The 20487-nt window shown below is 41.8% G+C and overlaps 1 protein-coding gene across 1 annotated transcript in view; it reads left to right on the top strand.

The window, feature by feature from the left end:
• The window catches only part of LOC126272402 (nuclear pore membrane glycoprotein 210-like), a 242236-nt gene that overhangs the window by 213849 nt on the left and 7900 nt on the right, over positions 1-20487 (top strand). The gene's annotated exons all lie outside the window — the stretch shown is intronic.

Below are 20487 nucleotides of genomic sequence, written 5' to 3'. Positions count from 1 at the left end.
GAAGTGATATCTGACATCCCCCAAGGAAGTATTATATGCCATTTGCTGTTCCTAATGTATGTAAATGCTGTAGAAGACAATCTTAAGAAGATCAAAACCTATTGACGTAGACAAGATATCCGTATGGTGTGAAAAGTGGCAATTGACTCTAAATAATGAAAAATATGAAGTCATCCATATGAGTACTAAAAGTAATCCACTAAATTTCGGTTACAAGATAAGTCATACAGGACCATTTCAACTATACACTTAGGGATTATAGTTACGAATAACTTAAATTGCAATGATTGCACAGATAATGTGGAGAAAGGGAACCCAAGACTGTATTTTACAATGGAACTTCGATTTTACATTTTCCGATTTTATGTTTTTTTTCACGATTCTACACCATAAATTTATAGCTCCTGTGAAAAGTCCATAAGATTAATGCTAAAAATTCTTTGTTTTTATGTTTCTTCCTAGTAAGATTTACTCAATTTTACGTTCTTACTTGATGTCTCACTTAAACTTCATCCTGATTTCTTCCTATTGAGATTTGATGTGACTAAACAAGTTGTAAGTGGCACAAAAGACAGACTGTTCGCACCGTGGGTGACGGCAGGGAATATTTTAGGCCATTGCAGACAGGGGAGACATGAGAGAGGAAATGTTGATGTAATCCACTACCAGCATAGCCAACACAGCGTGAAACATTTAGCTTCGCCATGCAATGCTGATGGGTCATGTATGTTTCACACTACTTTTTACAGGAACTGACAATCATAACATGTTGGTGCTGTGAAGGAGACCAGAAATGAGGCTATCACTTTGTCGATCACTATATTGTCAAGTTGATGTTTATGAACGTGTTAGTGACAGGAGAATGTCAGTTGTAGCAAGAACTCTTTAGGGGAATATATGGTGCAAAGTGCAAAATGCTTGTGACAAGGAAGAATATGAATGCTATTGCTCATCATTTCCTTTGGAGCTATTTATGCTGTCCTTATGTTCATGCCTAACCACACATTCGACAGTCATCATATATTCAGAAATAAACAGCAAATTATTTGTGACAAGGAACAATATGAATTTTATTGCTGCTCATTTAACTTCCAGAAATTTAAGTTGTCCTCTTAGCTTTCTTTCTAACCACACACTCGGGAATCACTACACTTTTACAAATAAACATGCAAATATTTATTTAATCCTTCATTCTCTAACCAGACAGATATATTTAACAACATTCGCATGAATGGACACAGGCAGACAGTGTTTGTTGGTAATGAGGATCACCCTGTGGCTAAACATGCCTTGGTGCACGGCCAGCACATCTTGGCACAGTGTTACACCGTCCGAGTTATCTGGATACTTCCCACCAACACCAACCTATCCGAACTCCGGAGATGGGAACTCGCCCTTCAGTATATCCTCTCTTCTCGATATCCGCCAGGCCTCAACCTCCGCTAATTTCAAGTTGCCGCCGCTCATACCTCACCTGTCTTTCAACAACTTATTTGCCTCTGTACTTCCGCCTCAACTGACATCTCTGCCCTTACTCTTTGCCTTTAAATATGTCTGCTTGTGTCTGTGTATGTGCGGATGGATATGTGTGTGTGCGCGAGTGTACACCTGTCCTTTTTTCCCCCTAAGGGAAGTCTTTCCGCTCCCAGGATTGGAATGACTCCTTACCCTCTCCCTTAAAACCCACATCCTTTCGTCTTTCCCTCTCCTTCCCTCTTTCCTGAAGAAGCAACCGTCGGTTGCGAAAGCTAGTAATTCTGTGTGTGTGTTTGTGTGTTTTGTTCATTGTGCCTGTCTACCGGCGCTTTCCCGCTTGGTAAGTCTTGGAATATTTGTTTTTAATATTTATATATATATATGTTCTAACAATATTATGAAAATGATAGTGGAGATGCTGGGTCGCAGATCACATTAAAAAGACTGTTGGACAGTGAGATTTCAGCCAACAGAAACACACACACACACACACACACACACACACACACACACACACACACAAGAGCTGGTGCCAGACTGTGAGCAGCAGCACATGATGGGAGGGACAAACAGGTGGAGGTAAGGAACTCAGTTCAGTGGTTGCAGCTTAGCTTATAGATCACATGACTGGTTTCACAGGTACCCCTGTCTTTGATGGGATAGGTGATGTTTGCGACTGGACTGGAGTAGTTTGGTAGAGGGAGGACGTATGGGACAGGTCTTGCATCTACGTCTATTACAGGGACATGAGTAGAGACTGGAAAAATTCACATTTTTCGATAAATGTGAAACATTCAGGTTTTCCCTCAAAATGCAAAATAATGTAACAGATGCTATTTCATAGCGAATTTTATCCAGAGGAGCTAGTTATCAGAGGTAATTTGAAACAGGTTTATTTTCTGCATACAGTATCAAATGTGTAAACAGTTACCGGTATTGTTTATCATCAAGTGAAGCCAAATTTGGAAAGATAGTGTGCACAAGAACCTGCTTGCAAAATATAGTGTGTGAACCCAACGATGTATCAATGTGCTCAATGGTCTGGTGCTATGCCAATGTGGACGGTTGAATGTTCAATCTAAAGCAACATTGTACTCAGCCTTGGGACACAGCATTTTACAAGAAAGAAATGTATATGTTAATTTGTTAGCTAAAGACCAAAAGATAGTATATTGCAGGGAGCTTTAATGTGGAAAATTAGGTGGTGGATGTTTTGAACTGCAGTTGCATCAAATACCACCAGAGGTTGTGCCTGAACTATGTCGTTAACAATGCTCAGCGAATTTCAACAAGCAATTGCGCGGTAGCCATCCCCAAATGCTTTGTGTTGTGCACTGCTCATTGGTTTCTCTTCTTCTTTTGAGACAAGTGAAGTGACTAATCCTGGCCCATCTTGGATTTTGGTTTGGCAAAAGGACTCTACCAGCTGTCAGATTCATACACCTACAAACGCTGCCACAGTGACCCCATTCCAGAAATTCAGCACAATCACCAGTCTCTTCTCAAATCCTTAGGCCCATCCCAGAACCTCTCCCTGGAGTCCATCTTTCTCCTCACCCCTACCACTCCCTGCATTCCTACTTTCTGCAAGTTTTCAGAAGTCCATAACCCAACAACCCAGAAAGCCCCATAGTGGCTGGTTCCTGTGCCCCCCACTGAGAGAATCTCTGCTCTCACAGACCAACACCTTCAGCCTATTATCCGCAACCTACACTCCTTTATAACAGTTACTAGCCATTTCCTCTACCAATCTCCACAGTTCTTGTTTTTTTTTTACCACATGCTGCCCTGTTCATTGCTATTGATGCCACTTACAAAATCCCTAACACCCACGGCCCTACTGCTATTGAACACTACCTTTCCCAGTGCCCGATGGATTCCAAACCAACAACCTTTTTCCTAGTTGCCATAACCAGCTGTATCCTCACACACAATTACTTCTCCTTTGAAGGCTTTACGTAGAAACAACTGCTCATAGTCTGGCTCCAGCATCCAGAAACTGTGCCTGTGTGTGTGTGTGTGTGTGTGTGTGTGTGTGTGTGTGTGGTTCCCCCCCAATAAAGGCCTTGTTGGCCAAAAGCTCACTTTCCGACAGTCTTTTTGTTGTGCCTATCTGCAACTCCACATTTCCAATATACAGTGAGTAGCGACTGTCCTTTTCATAATAATATTACATTCCATCTGAGTGTTAATTGTTATTACCTCTATCTTTCAACTGAATTGATTTTTCTTTTTCAACAGACATTACATTAATGGGATAGTACACAATTTTAAAATAATTACTGATTATGTCACTTGAATCTTTGTGTTCTAAATTGTTACTGCTGTTCAATTTATTACACTGTTCATTCATCCCTAAATTGTGGACAGTCAGGAGAGGGACTGCTATTTCCTTGACTCCTCGTGTCATTGTGTCCATGCCAATTTCTGTTTCTGTTGTCGAAATCTCTGTTCCCATTTTTATTACATTAATAAAATAGTAAACATTTTTAAAATAATTACTGATTGTCTCACTTGAATCCTTGTGTTCTAAATTGTGTCTGTTGATCCATTTATTACTCTGTTCATTCACCCCTAAATTGTGGATCATTAGTAGAGGGGCCACTAGTTTTCTGCTATCTGGTTTATCAATTGTTCTTGTCTCTTCATGATATTGTCTCCATGCCAATTTCTGTTTCCGTCATAAGAAATCTCAATTCCTGATTCTATTACAGTGGTTTGTTTGCTGTCCACTAGACTGAAAGTTACTACCATTATGATAATTATATTCTCTTCCTTCATTATTAGCATTTCCCCAATTTTTTGCCTCTGCTCTGTTGATAGTTGTGAGTGTTGTAATGTCTACCAGTTTTACTCGTAATTATTTCTAATTTGTCTACATACTTTTAAAACTGAATCCTTGTGTGAATTTCAGTTTGCCAAACTTTTTTTAGAGCATTTATCGGTGTCATTTTAGTAGTTAGTCTAAATGAGCTAATTTCTTTGACTGCATAATTGTTCCATTCTACAAAGACATTCCATGTAATTTGATCCATTCAAAAATTCACTTTTTATCCTAGCTTGTTCAGTTTCAGGCCAGAACTTACTTAAGAAACTGCATATGACATATCTACAGAAAAAATTTGATTTGCTGTTGACAGAGCTTCCCTTCTAAAAAATTTACAATGACCTGTCACTCATGTTAGCTACAGACAACTGCATGCAAACTAATCTCATCCGAAAAGTTTTCTACTGGAGTATTAGACAACCGGGTAGATGAGCTATTGAAAATATTTCTGCTAACTGCATCATTATGTAAATCTTCCAGTTCTTTGTTATCACAGAAATAGAATGTTCCAATTTTGATACATTGCTGTTGCTATTTCATTTGAGTTTACTGTTTGAAAAACTACTGTAATCTTCACATCAGATTTACTTTCAACAGTAGATGACTGTTTCAACATTAGTTCCTACATTTGACATACAAGTATTTATGTTTTCATCAACACTTTTGATTTCATTATTAATATTTTCAAAAGCAGCTTTATTTTTTCTCCCTTTCAGTATCTAACTCATCTTCGACCTGTTTGAGTTTATTACTTATTTTAGATTCTACTTCCCCTACTATTGTTTCCAAACCCTCTATTTTTTGTCCAAGGCTGTTCAATACTTGCAAATTTCTGGCCCATAGACTTTTCAAGCTCAACTGACTAATCAACACTTATAAGTGATTATTCCATATATTGGAATTGTTCCTGATTTACGATTTGACTCTAATCATAAACTGAACTATTCTTCTTACATATTATTTAGATCATCATCCCCCTCTTCTACTGCTTCCAACAATTCGTCCTCTCATTTAAGTGTTTTGTTTAAGTCTCCCATGTCAGCTAAATCTCCACCCCCATCAGCTACAACTTCAGCTTTGACTCTGTAATGATAATTGTTCCTACACTGTTTTCTTCATGCAACCCAATCATTTAAATAAAACATTCAGTTCTGAGAGTGTTGTACACTGGTTGTCAGTTGTGTGGTATATGTGCTACATCAACTTTTGGGACTATGTTATCCTATTATCAATTGCAATCACAATCAAAAATCGATGCATCACAATACTACACTTAGTTATAACTATGTAAATATTTATTGTCCCATTGTATAACATATCTTAAAGCTTTTATGTCATAGGCACTATCAAAAGTGAAAAACCAGGCTTGTCAAACAAAACTCTTTCTTCAACCTCATGCTGGCACATCTTACATTCACAATGCCCAATTGTAAACTAAAGGCAGCTGCCTTCACTTACCAAAGATAGTATTATCTTACAACATATGTATCACAACTCCAACGAAGCTACTGTCTATTGTAACTCTTTGAGTATTAAATTTCAAGTACAAGCAAATTCTAAAAAAGCAATACTACAACTATGTTATAATATGTGGTTATACAATGACCAACAGAAAGTTTTAAAAATAGCACTGCTAATTAGAATAAGTTAGTGCCTACTTCGCAAGGAGTACATCGTCAAAGTGGGTCCAGAAATGCCCATTGGACACTCCTATCTTCTCATTTACCATACTGACTCATTCCTCTCCTAAAGTGCAAAAAACTCAACTTCTTCTAAATTTGACAGCAACCACACTTCATTCTCAAAGTGCAATTCACTCATGCTGTTATGATGTCGCCCAACAAAAGCTGCTTATTCTTGGGTGCTTCACTGCTGCTGATGAGCCATTCTCTTGATTAATATTATTGTTGTCGTTGTTCACTTTAAATGTTCCTTTAAAATGTCTTTCCGTTTGCCCTATGTACTTTGTTTCACAATCCTGCCACTTTATTTCATAAACTCCACCACTTTCCCCATCCCAGTTCTCCCCTGTGCCAGTCTTATGCTTCAGCCTCTGCTTGAGTTTGTTGTCCAGACAGAATGCAATTTTAACCCCTTTGTTTTTAAATAACCCCACCAGTTTTTATGAGATAATTCTGTAATATGTATTCAGTATAATTTCTATGGGCATGCCCTTCTGCTGCATCAGTCCTATCTGTTAAATGCACATCAAAACCATTTTCTGTCCCATTGTCTAAGTATTTTCACTACTTCATCCTTGTTCTTAGAACTCAGTGGGAAGGAATTAGCCATGTGCATAACTTTTTGAAGAATGCCAATTTATTTTAATGGAGGGTGACAAGAGGTCACAGCGCGTTGAAAGTGGGTTTTCTAAATGTTCCTACTTCTAGCTTGTTCTTATTCTTGACCTTCAAATCAGGATAACTTAAAAATCCCTGTCACTTCTGCTCTACTGCATCAGCATGTCAAATGAGAAGACAAAAGTGTCTGAGGGGTGTTTCTGGGCCCACTGTAGTGATGACCTCCTTGAGAAGCAGCTACCAACATATTCTAATTAGTGGCATTACATTTAATACTGTCTGCTGGTCATTCTATATGGATGCACACATTGCAACACAGGTGTACTATAGCAGTTTAGAATTTCCTTGGACTTGACATTTAACATTCAAAGATTTTATGATAGACAGTAGCATCATAGGGCGGCTGTGATACGTGTGTTATAGGATAGTATATCTTTGGTATATCTTTGGTAATTAATGTTTGAGGAAGAGTTTTGTTTGTCATTGCACATTTGCTGCTCGCCTTTTACTTTTGATGGTGCCTAATGGCAGAGAAGCTTTAAGTTTGTTATACTACAGAATGATATAAACAATTATTTCATTGTCAGTAGGTGTAGTATTGCAATGTATTGATTTACTTCCTTGTTTCATAGTGCTTGATAATGGGATAAAGTAGTCCTGAAATGTGGTAAATATATCAACGTGGTAAATATATCACACATTTGACAACTTGTGAGTAATGTTCTAAGTTCTGACTCATGAGACAATTGTATGATAATTATGTAACTGATAAGTAAATCATTGTACTGAAAGGAAAAGAAAAAAAGATTGGTTGCTTTTACTTACTTCACCTGTCCATATACTGTGAGTTGTTGCTGTCACCAGTTCGATCCTAGTTCCTGTAGTGTCCTCCAGAAGACATGTCCTTTATTAAGAGGTATTTGTTGGCTTTTCCAGTCCCAATCACACTGTTACTTTTAATGATCCTGTTCCTGAAACATTTCATTGTATTAATACATTCGGTATTAACATACCTGCTGATGCATCCGCATTCTAATACAAGCAACATACCAAAACGCAAAAGGCACCAAAAAGTGAAAATGCCTTTCCAAACTTCATTTCTCACAATGAACTGGTTTGCATGAAATACTCCTCAGGTCCTTAAACAACCAAGAAACAGAGATGGAACATTTGAATTTTTATTTCATTACCAGTATAAGAATTGAAAATAATTAGTTTAATTTATGTTGTTTTAAAAATATGTGTTGTTCTCATTTCGAAACAGTATTCTTAAGGTACATAAAATTCCTATGATATCGGGTTCTTTATGTAGAATTTCTTAATATCAGCAACAAAAGTCACAGGAGTTCATGTTCACAATTATTCCACACCTTTAAATGATTGTCCTTCCAATGAAATAGTTAAAGTTGGATATCTAACAGTCACAAGCCCTGCATATCGTGCACTACTTCCACAGACTGCCTCATAGTGGCAAAGGTGCCAATAAAGTTGTATAAGTAAATTTCAAAATAAGTCCAGTATATGAAAAGTAATTAAGTTATTTGAAAAATAATAAAACCAATATTATTGAGATTATAAAAACTTGTAGTAAACAGCGAAGTACATTGTGTAATCCTTTTCTTAAGTGTATCGACAAGTACTCTACATAGCGAAAGATGTGCTGTTGATCATTTCCATTACATCATCTGAGTGTAGAGATTGGTTCACTCACTTCTTGGCTTTAAAACCTGCCAGATATGCGCAGAGATACTTGACTGTTGTTGATCAGGATTCCAGATATGTGGTAAATGCTTTCCAACAGCTTGGTATAGATGAAACTCATCCTGCTGGTGAAAGTCTTAGTGACTTTCTAGAGAAGAAACTTGTTGGCCCGTATCTAAATAAAGGAAGGAATGTTATGTGTAACAGTTCCTTTGTATGGCTTTCACAAACACATCTGAAAACAATTCAAAGAGCTATCTTGGGACTATAAAGGCAATTAGAAGGGAAGTGCCAGAGTATATGAAGAAAGTTTATGAGGATCTACACAAAACAGTAGCTTTCAAAATGATGATATGATCCTCAAGGAAAGCCAGGAAAGAAATAATAATTCTCAGTTTCTTATACTCAGATTTACAAATTGGAACTGACAGAGTTACAACTTGACACAGTGACACATTACAAAGAAACTAAGTGCAGAGTAGATGTTGACCATATGGTCAGCAAGCACTCAGTGAAAGCTGGTGGGAAAAGTTAGCATGTTCATAGTTTTAATAATAATCTAGATTTAGCAGGCATCAATGCTTGGATGATCTACAGAAGAGTAGCAACTTTCAGAAATGAGATACCTATTCAAGCTAGCAGAGGAATTTGCCAAAGATTATACAAGTTAAAGTGGAATCATCAGACATAGGTGGAACATTTAGTACGCACAGTGTGACAACGAGTCAGCCATTATAGTTTAAAGTAGGAATTGTGTAAAGGGAATGTGTCAAATGTTAAAAGAATAATAAGAATAAATAACATTACGTATATATCAGCAAAGCAATGTCCTCCAGGTAGAGTTTCACCAGCAACCGTGAGGAGAGACATCAGCTAGAGCAGATAATGTAGAACAAAGCCAAATAGCAAATCTTAAACACCACAAAATACTCCCAGTTTCTGCACAAAACACATCACATACCAGCCCATCACTCTTGCACTTGTAATCTGACTTTGAAGGAGACAGTGGCACAATACAGGGTAAGTTTTGGACCAGCTGAAATTATTAGAAAACTAAAGATTTTACTTGTACATAACTGTCCCGCAGGTTGATAGTTTCTGAGCAATCAGATAACTGGTGATTTCAGTCAGTTGCTGATGTACTTGGAAAGGAAAGCTATTAGTAAATGATAAAACGCTTGCTTAGAAATCACAGTTAAAGTTCAGTGCAAGATTTGTGAATTATTGTTTAAAATATTTCATTGTGAACAAGGAAATGAAAGTTACATGATGTTGCATGTTTTATCATTGGATAATCTATGCAGATTGTTCCTTTTTCCCTCTCAGAATACATATTTCCCTTTTCTGGGCAATGAGGAAATGGAAAATTGTTATGGAAGTACTTCTCTCTCTCTCTCGCTCTCTCTCTCTGACTGCAAGCAACTTTTTCTAAGCTGCCCTCAATAGAACAGATGAATTCACAATATTTAGCAGAATTCAGTTAATGACTCGTATCAGATAAATGCACTGTAATTATTAGGAGAAATTTACAGAAATAATCGAAACTGCAACATACTTCTTGAATATTATATTAGTCAAGTTTAACAGAGATGTGACTTCATACTATTCTTCTTTTATTTTATGTATAGTATTCACAGTAAATCTTATATGAATACAGTATATACAGCAGTATGTAACGTACTCAACAAACTGATTTACTTAGGAGTGTAGGAATCAGTCATTTTATGCTGCTGTCTATTTGCAGAATACATGCTTTCTAAATTACAGTGTGTGCTCATTATTTAATTTGGAATTCCACTACTCCCTCCACCGAGCGAGGTGGCCAGTGGTTAGCACACTGGACTCGCATTCGGGGGGACAACGGTTCAATCCCGTCTCCAGCCATCCTGATTCAGGTTTTCCGTGATTTCCCTAAATCGTTTCAGGCAAATGCAGGGATGGTTCCTTTGAAAGGGCACGGCCGATTTCCTTCCCTAACCCGAGCTTGCGCTCCGTCTCTAATGACCTCGTTGTCAACGGGACGTTAAAAAACACTAACCTAACCTAACCTAACTACTCCCTACCCTAGCTTAGAATATGTTCACAATGCTAGTGGCTTCTAGTGTGTCACTCACAGTAGGGATAGGCACTTTATTTCTTTCTTCTTCCTTTTGTTCTTCATCTCCCTCACTCACTTCAAGGTCGCTGTGGCCCTGATTTTTCGTTTCATTTGCAATTTCATCTTCAGCGTGTGTTTTGGTTGTAACGAGGTCATCATCTATTGTAGCATGCATTTCGTAGTTACACTTATTGAGAATATCACAGTTGATTTCTGGCAGCAGTGCAGATAGCAGCAAATCATCAATGTCATTGAATATGTCTCCAGTTTCAGTGACATTTATTCCTTCAGTTCTGATTCCTGCATGACGGAAACAGTTCTTGATGGAAGTTATGCTAACACATCTGATCACAGCCATCAGTCTAATAGAATATTCCTGCTTTTCCTCGATGCATTGTATCATTTTCAGTAGTATGAGCTTAGATATGGCATTTCATACTTCTAATTACCCCTTGGTCCATGGACTGCAATAAGCTTGTCTTATTTCCAGGAAGAAAAAGTTTAATATTCTCCAGACCAGAGGGTGCAGGATGTGGTGGACAGTTGTCAATAAGAACCAGTATCTTCCTTTTCTGATTTCTGAGCTGCTGATCCCAGCACCTTATTTCAGCTTCAAAGAATTAGGAGGTCACCTAGGACTTTTTATTTGCATTTTAGTGTACTGGCAGGTTCTTTTACATGGTTAAAAAATTAGGATTTTTTAAATTTGCCTGTTACAATCTTTCCTTCTCAGTTCCATCTGTGTTAGTACAAACCAGGACTGTTATTCATTCTTTAAACAACTTGCCACCAACAGATATTTCACACTTGTCTTTCAGAGTTCTGTCATGTGTAAATTGAAAGAAAATGACAGTTTTGTCTGCATTAAAGATGTCACAGTCTGCATATCTCTCATGAATTATTGGCCACACAGAAGTGAGCCTTTTGGATTGTTACAATATTCACACAGTTGGCTGCACTGCTCACTTCGTCAAAAGTAATGCTGTGACATTGCTTGAATATGTCAATCCAGCCACTGCTGCACACAAATTCCTCATCTTTTAATTTCTTGGTGATTTCTTCTGCTTTCACCGTAAGGAGAGGTGTGCTAATGGGTAGATTGATGCTTCTCTGTTGCTTAAACTACTTAAGCAGCACTAGATCCTTGTTGCTCTGTTCAGTTTTTGTAACCACTTAATCTTAGATCCATTTTGTTCAAATGCAATAACAGTTTTACCCTTGCTGTTGTAAAATGCATGCACTTTGTAACAGATTGTTATGGTAACTGACATGTGCACTGTTGACGAGTTCTTTTAATGTCACCATTATTGTAGAATGAATGTGCTAGGGTAACAGTGAGGTGGGAGTTACACCCAGTGTTGACAGAAGGGCAGAGAGAAGAATATGCCAGGTTGCCATATAACAACAACAAATTTTCCTGTACAGTACACTGATTCTCCCCCGTGCGGGTCCGGGGTAAGAATAGGTCTGAGGTATTTCTGCCTGTCATAAGAGGCGACTAAAAGAAGTTTCAACCATTTCGGCCTTCAATGTGATGGTCCCCATTGGGGTTTGACCTCCGTTCTTCAAATTTTTACAGAAGTACGAGCCTTTTGGGGAAGGACACCGTATGTGGTGTATCACCGGTCCTCAGTGCACTAAGACCTTGGCACTCATCATCGTAACGGCGTCGTAACTACACCCACTGTTTATCAGTTTGGGCCTGAACACCTGATGGATTGCACAAGTTACGCCCATAGTGCATCCCCATCTGCACCTACGATCTTGATGGACTTTCCAGGGCACCTGAAATCCAGCATGGTAGCCAGCCCATTGTAGTGGGGTCGCCATGTACCCTCTAGGTTGTAGCCCCCTGACAATACAGGGATCGAACTGCCAATACCTGAGATGCACCCTCCCCACGTAAGCCAAGGAGTAGATGCCCGTCTACCTGGGGCATCAGGACTACCGGCAACGGTCATCCTGCCAGGTGGCCCTTGCTGAGGCTGGGTGGCGCCCGTGTGGAGAGCCCCTGGTCGGAGTGGGTGGTATCAGGGCGGACGTTTCGCAGATGAAACGTCAACATGCATCAGGTCGCTCTTTGGCCGCGTCTTCTAAGAGGAAAGGTTCTGTCTCTGGTTCTGGTACTTCTGCCTTTCCCCCTTTGGCCACTCCCTGGGAGGAAGGACAGGCCCGCCGACTTGGGGCAAAATACCTCCCCTGCTATTTAGTCTGTTCTCGGACCGATAGGGGGATGTTCGCCACCTCCAAGCCCATGTTATTTATACAGCATATCGAGGGTATCTTTGGAGAAATTGAGGCTCGTAGTAAAATGCGTTCGGTGTCCATTGTCATAAAGACTACCTCCGCTACACAGACAGCGGCCCTCGAGGCATGTGATCGACTAGGGGACATCCCAGTGTCCATTGTCCCACATCTGGCGCTCAATAGGACGCAGGGGATTATTTTCCATCGGGACCTCCTGCTGCAATCTGATGAGGAGCTCAGGGCCAACCTAGAGCGCTGTGGTGTGCATTTCGTCTGGCGAGTCCAGTGCGGCCCCAAAGATCGTCGCGTCGGCACTGGGGCTTTTATCCTCGCCTTCGAGGGGGATGTTCTCCCTGAGACGGTAAAGGTGATGTGCTACCTGTGCGACGTGTGACCTTACGTTCTGCCTCCTATCCGATGCTTTTGATGTTTGTGCTTTGGGCACATGTCGTCACGGTGTGAAGCTGAGCCCGTTTGTGACGATTGTGGACATTTGCTTCCTGCGTGAGGCACATACATGCACCCCACCACCTTGGGGCGTCAATTGTCCTGGCCTCCACTTGCCTAGATCTTTCGACTGCCCCGTATATCAGAAGGAGAAAAAGATACAAGAATTGAAAACCTTGGACCGTCTGTCTTATTCTGAGGCCAGGAAGAAATATGACCGCCTCCATGCCGTGATGTTGACAACGTCGTTTGCTTCGGTTGTGTCCACTCCTTCCGCAGTATCCTCACCCCTATTCTGTCCCCCCTCCACCTCCTCACCCCATCTGGGGCCTATGTCTCTGCCTCCCAAATCCCTCCCTTCCAAATCCTCCTCCCTCCCTCCCTCCTCCTCCTCCTCCTCCTCCTCCTCCTCCTCCTCCCGCTCCTCCTCCTCTGCCTGAGAAACGATCCTCTTCTCAGGCGTCCATCGGGGAAACGTTACGGACCCCGGCTTCTGAGGTCCGGTGTTCAAAAAAGGACCTCGAGTGTGAGGACTTCCTTTGGGTCCAGCCCCCACAGCCCACCATCCCTGTGACTCATTGGTCTTCCAAGAAGGCTTCAAAGAAGAAGTCTTTATGCCCCTCTCCACGCCAGCGCGTTTCGTCTGATGCTCCATCCGACAGTCGCTGCTCCCGGCCGTCCTCAGTTTCGCTGGGACGCTCTACTCAGCTGGCCTGTCGTCGGCGGACGCTGCTGCCCCTCCTGCGCAACCCAGACATGTGGCCGCAGCTAGCGACAACTCGATGGAACAGGATCCGCCTCCTGACGGTTGTAGCGATGTTACTTCCAAACCTGGCCCTCCGTGGTCGTCGAGGTGACCAGCTCTTCACCCGTTTCGTTCCCTCTTTCTCTGATTCGCGATGGCTCTGTTACATTGGAACATAAGAGGTATTTGATCTAATTGGGAGGAATTACAACTGCTCCTCCGCCTACACTGTCTGTCAGTCATTGGTCTCCAGGAAATGAAGTTACACCCAACTGACCGTATTGCCTTTACCCACTATACCTCCGAGTGATCTGACCTAACCTCTGTGGACGGCATTCCATCTCATGGTGGGGTCATGTTGCTTTTTCGGGGCGATGTCTATTACCATCCCATCCCATTGACCACCCCACTCCAAGCAATAGCTGTCTTTATTACTCTTTCTGCCTTTACTTTTTCTGTTTGTACTGTCTACACTCCATCATCATCCACAGTTAGTCGGGCTGACATGATGCACCTGATTGCTCAGCTTCCCCCCGCCGTTTTTATTGTTTGGCGACTTCAATGCCCATTTTCCCCTTTGGGGTTCTCCTGCATCCTGTCATAGATGCTCCGTCTTGGTGGATGTTTTCAACCATCTCAATCTTGTCTGCCTCAATACTGGTGCCCCGACTTTCCTCTCGGACTCTACTCATACCTACTCCCACTTGGACCTCTCGATCTGTTCTACCACTCTTGCCCGTTGGTTCGAGTGACCATTTCCCTTGTGTCGTCTGTCTCCTGCAGCACACCCCATTCCCACGTCCCTCGAGCTGGAACGTACCGAAAGCTGACTGGGGACTTTACTCCTCCCTGGTGACCTTTCCGGACCAAGTTTTTCTCAGCTGTGACAGTCAGGTCGAATACCTCATGGCTGTTATCATCAATGTGGCCGAACGTTCTATTCCCTTCTTTACATCGCGTTTCAGTCCCTAGGTGGAATGAGGCTTGCAGAGACACTAATTGTGCTCGACGACGTGCTTTACACACCTTTCGCTGCCATCCTACACTGGCGAATTGTATTCATTACAAACGACTCTGAGCGCAATGTCGTCGAGTCATCAAAGACAGCAAAAAAACTTGTTGGGCCTCTTTCACGAACTCCTTTAACAGTTTTACTCCCTCTTCTGTCGTCTGGGGTGGCCTGCGCCAGCTATCGGGCATTAAGGCCCACTCCTCGATACCTGGCTTGCCTTCCGCTAATGAGGTACTTGTCGACCCTGTGGATGTCTCCAATGCCTTCGGCCACTTTTTCGCAGAGGTTTCAAGCTCCACTCATTACCACCCTGCCTTCCTTCCCAGAATAGAGGCATAAGAGGCTCGGCGACCTCCCTTCCACTTGCTGAATCTGGAAGATTATAATGCCCCCTTTACCATGCGAGAACTGGAACGTGCATTTGCACTGTCCTGGTCCTCTGCTCCAGGGCCAGATGCCATTCACGTTCAGATGCGGACACACCTTTCTCCGGCAGGCAAATGCTTTCTTCTTCGTACCTATAATCGCATCTGGATCGAAGGTCAGGTCCCCATGCGTTGGCATGAGGCCATCGTTGTTCCCATACCCAAACCCAAGAAGGATAGACACCTTCCTTCTAGTTACTGCCCCATTTCTCTTACAAGGTGTCTGTAAGGTGATGGAGCGCATGGTTAACGCTTGGTTGGTTTGGATTCTTGAATCTCGACGGCTACCTGCTACCTGCTATCTGGTGACCCCGCCCCGCAGTGCCCATGTGGTCATGCATTGACAGTGTGCCATGTTTTATTGTTCAATGCGGCTTTCGTCGACGCCGCTCCGCTGTTGACCACCTTGTGACCTGTCAATGTTCATCATGAACAACTTTTTGCGAAAGCGCCAAACGATAGCTGTGTTCTTTGATTTGGTGAAAGCTTACGATACCTGTTGGAGAGGAGGTATCCTCCACACTATGCACAGGTGGGGCCTACGTGGCCCCTTGTTATTGATTCATTTTTAATAGATCGAATGTTTAGGGTAGGTGTGGGTTCTATATTGTCCGATGTCTTCCTCCAGGAGAACGGAGTGCCTCAGGGCTCCGTTTTGAGCGTAGCCCTTTTTGCCATAGCGATCAATCCAATTACGGATTGCATTCCACCTAATGTCTCTGACTCTCTTTTTGTCAATGACTTCGTGATCTACTGCAGTGCCCAGAGAACATGCCTCCTGGAGCACTGCCTTCAGTGGTGTCTTGACAGCCTATACTCATAGAGTGTGGCTAATGGCTTCCGGTTCTCTGAAGAGAATACGGTTTGCATCAACTTTTGGCAATATAAAGCATTCCTTCCACCATCTTTATATCTGGGTCCCATTGTTTTCCCATTCGTGGAGACAACGAAGTTTTTAGGGCTCACACTGTACAGGAAACTTGTTGGTCTCCACATGTCTCTTATTTGGCTGTCCGTTGTGCACATTCCCTTAATTTCCTCCGTGTTCTTAGTGATTCATCTTGTGGAGGTGATCGCACTGTCCTGCTTCGCTTATATCAGTCCATAGTCTGATGAAAGCTGGATTATGGGAGCCTCGTATACTCGTCTGCTCGGCCATCCCTCTTACGCCGTCTCAACTCCATCCATCATTGGGGGTTACATTTTGCGACCGGAGCATTCTATACTAGTCACGTTGTGAGAGTCTTTATGCTGAAACTGCCGAATTACCATTGACCTACCAGTGGAACGTACTGCTTTGTCGGTATGCCTGCTGGCTGTTGTCAATGCCCGACCACCCCTCTTATCAGTCCTTCTTCGATGATTCTCTCGACCGTCAGTACGGTTTGTATGTGTCTGCCCTGCTGCCCCCTGGAGTCTGCTTTCGTCGCCTGCTTCGACAATTGGATTTTGCCCTCCCTACCACCTTCCGAGAGGGTGAGAGCCCGACACCACCTTGGCTCCAGGCTCCGGTTCACATTCATCATGACCTCAGCTCACTCCCGAAGGAGGGTACTCTGGATGCAGTGTATTGCTCATGGTTTGTCAAACTTCGTGTGCGACTCGCCGGTAACACCTTTATTTACACTGATGGCTCCAAAACTGACGATGGAGTCGGCTGTGCCTTTGTCTTTGGGGACGTCACCTTTAAATACTGGCTCCTCTACCAGTGTTCCAGCTTTACGGCCGAGCTTTTTGCTCTCTCTCAGATCATTCAGTATGTCCGCTGCCACTGCCATTCTCCATATGTCCTCTGCTGTGATTCACTCAGTGCTCTTCAGAGCCTTGGAGCGCCATATCCGGTCCATCCCTTGGTGCAACGGATCCAGCAATCCCTCCATTCTTTTGCTGCTGATGGCTCTCCTGTTAGCTTTATATGGGTTCTAGGCCATGTAGGAGTACCTGAGAATGAGGCTGCTGATGCTGTGGTCAAGGCTGCAGTCCTCCTGCCTCGGTCAGCCTTCCTTAGTGTTCCATCATCTGACATTAGTGGGGTTGTTTGTAAGAGGTTTGTGCCGTCACTTCAATAAAGTAAGCTCTGGGCCATAAAACCGTTCCCAATAGCTCAGACAACCTCTTCCTGACCCTCTCGATGAGAGGAGGGGGGAGGTCATTTGGGCCAAGTTGCGGATTGGGCATTGCCAGTTTAGCCACCTCTACCTGCTATCTGGTGACCCTGCCCCGCAGTGCCCATGTGGTCATGCATTGACAGTGTGCCATGTTTTATTGTCGTGTCCCCGTTTTAATCAATCTCGTGTTGTCCTGTCTCTGCCATCTACCCTCCAGGAAATTTTAGCTGATGACGCTCGAGTAGCTGGCAGCTGCCCGTGTTCTTCATTTTATTTCTTTGACGGACTTGTCCAAAGACATCTAACTCTTTTAATTATTTTATCTGCGTCTTTTTAATAACTTTCTGGTGTTCAACCCTCCCCCCCCCCCCCCCCCCCCCCCCCCAATCTGAGTTTTACCAGATTATATGTGCACTTACATTTGTGACTGAGCACTAATGACCGTAGTAGTTGAGCGCCCTAAAACTCCACAAAAAGAAAAAGTACATTGGTTCTTGGAAAATCTTATTGCTAACTGAGGCTGAAAATGGTATTATATATGAGGTACATGCATTTATTGTATTAAACAAGGATGAGAAGTATATTCCTTATGAGGAATATGGCTGTATAACAGAAATCACTATATTGTATTAAGCAAGGATGAGAAGTATTTTCCTTACGAGATATACGGCTGTACCACAGAAATCACAACATTATAGCCGAGTTGCCATGGTAAGTATTGTCATTACAAGAAAGTACAGCTGTAGTTCCTTTTGTTATATGGACTTCTTTGTTAACTGTCATCAACATATGACTAGGAAACAGACTTGCCTGTTTGCCAAATGTGGTACTGCCTGCCTTTGCTCACTGTTCAACTGACATTGTATTTTCAGTGAATAAACTGATGAGACATGGTTGCACTGAGAGTGTGATTCATAGTAGGTAGAACTAATAGGAGAGGTTGGGGAGGGGGGGGGGAAGATATAGATAGATAGATAGAGAGAGACAACAAAGAGCAGCACATTTTGTCACAGGATCATTTATTCAGTGTGAGAAAGTGGCAGAGATGCTCAACAAACTGCAGTAACAGATGCTACAAGAGAGGTTTACTATTGAAATTTCAATTGAGTACCTTCCAAGGAGTCAGACGACATTTTACTTCTCTGTCAGACATCTTTCAAAATGACCATGACAAGAAAATTTGAAAAATTAGAGCTACGCAGAGGCTCATTGACAATCATTCTGCCCACAAGCCATTTCTGAGTGGAACAGAGAAAGGGGATTGGGGGGTGGGGAGATGAGTTACTGGTACCACAAGTGCCATCCACCGTACACTGTTAGGTGCCTTGATGAGTATTGATGTAGATATAGATACACTGCATGGAAAATTTCATGTAAAATTTCCTGGATTTCAACTGGATAGCACGTAACACGTGGAACTTTTAATTAGTTCAGTGGGTTGTGCTTTAAGAGGCATCTCTCATTTTGTTGCCTTAAAGACAAGAGTGTTGTCTTATTTTGCATATTTTAACTCCTTGTTGTGTTACGGAATTGTCTTCTGGGGCAGTGCACCTAAAGTAAATAAAATGTTCGTTCAGCAGAAGTGAGCAATAAGAATATTGTCTAAATTAAAGAAGCATACATCTTTCAGAAGCCTTTTTAAGTATCTTGGAATTCTTGCACCTGCTACCAAATGCATGTACTCTTTGATGGTTTTTTGTTGTTTATCATAAAAATAAGTTTCAATTGAACTGTGATTTACACAGTCACAACACAAGACACAAAAATAATTTTTATGTAGAGTGTGCCTCATTGTCTGACATTTATAATGAAGTTATTTACTCTGGTGGTAAGATATTCATTAAGCTCCCAACTCACATTAAACAAGAAACTGGGAACCCCTACCATTTTGAAAAATAGATAAATATTGCAAACACACTTCATTGATTGCTGTGCCAACAAATTGTTTGAATATCTCGATTCAGAGCCTGAAAAGTTCTGCTGGCCAAATGATAAGCAACAGTATTTAATATAAAGGTGAACAATAAGTAATAATCTACAATAAATAGGACTCAGTAATTATAGAGGTAAAAAATATTTTCTTTGAAAAATATAATTTTTAATCAAATAAATATTAAGCTAATAAGAGTATTTGTGGTATTGTTCCCATCTTAATTTAGCCATATCAAATTTTATGTTATTTCTAAATAAATTTACAGCTTTTTATCTACATAGTTTGAGTTGTTCCTTATTAGCATCTTCGTTATACAATGACAGGAGAAAAGTTACAACATTTAATATAGAGTAATGAAATTTCAGGAATGTCTGGGTAACATATTAACTGATTAATGTTGCAATATGACAGGTTAATGTAAATGCGAGATAAGCCAATGTAAATGTGAAATGCTAGTACATTAATAACCAGAGTAACTGCCAAAATGTTGAATGCAAGCATGCAAATGTGCATGCATTGTGGGATGGAGTTCCATGACCATTGCACTGTGTCAGTCAATACAGAACAGTTAATGTAGGTTGTGGATGACAACGGAGATGTCATCATCTGGTGATGTCCCATACAGACAGATCTGGCGATGAACCAGGCCAATGTACTATGTTGACTCTCTGTAGAGCATGTAGGGTAACACAGTGGTATGTGAGCGAACATGATCCTGTTGGAAAACACTCCCTGGAATGCTGCTCGTGAATGGCAGCACAACAGGTCGAATCACCAGACTGACTTAAAATTTTGCAGTAATGGTGCATGGAATAACCTCAAGAGTACTCCTTCTGTCATACAAATTTGCACCCCAGACCATAAACCCAGTTGTAGGTCCAGTGTGTGTAGACGGCAGACAGGTTGGTTTGTAGGTGCTCACCTGGCTGTCTCATAACCAACACACGGCTACCACTAGTACTGAGGCACAACCGGCTTTCATCAGAAAACACAACAGACCTCCAATCCACCCTCCAATGAGTTTGCACTTGACACCACTGAAATCACAAAAATCGGTGGTTTGTGGTAAGTGGATATCATACTACAAGGTGCCTAGCTCACAGCTGTCCTTGGAAATATCTGATTTGTAACAGTGTCTTTGTGTCACTGTGGTGCTAACTGCTTCTTG

The sequence above is a fragment of the Schistocerca gregaria genome, chromosome 5 (assembly GCF_023897955.1).
Source record: "Schistocerca gregaria isolate iqSchGreg1 chromosome 5, iqSchGreg1.2, whole genome shotgun sequence".
Classification (NCBI taxonomy): Eukaryota; Metazoa; Arthropoda; class Insecta; order Orthoptera; family Acrididae; genus Schistocerca; species Schistocerca gregaria.
This window is presented reverse-complemented; position numbering and strand designations above follow the sequence as displayed.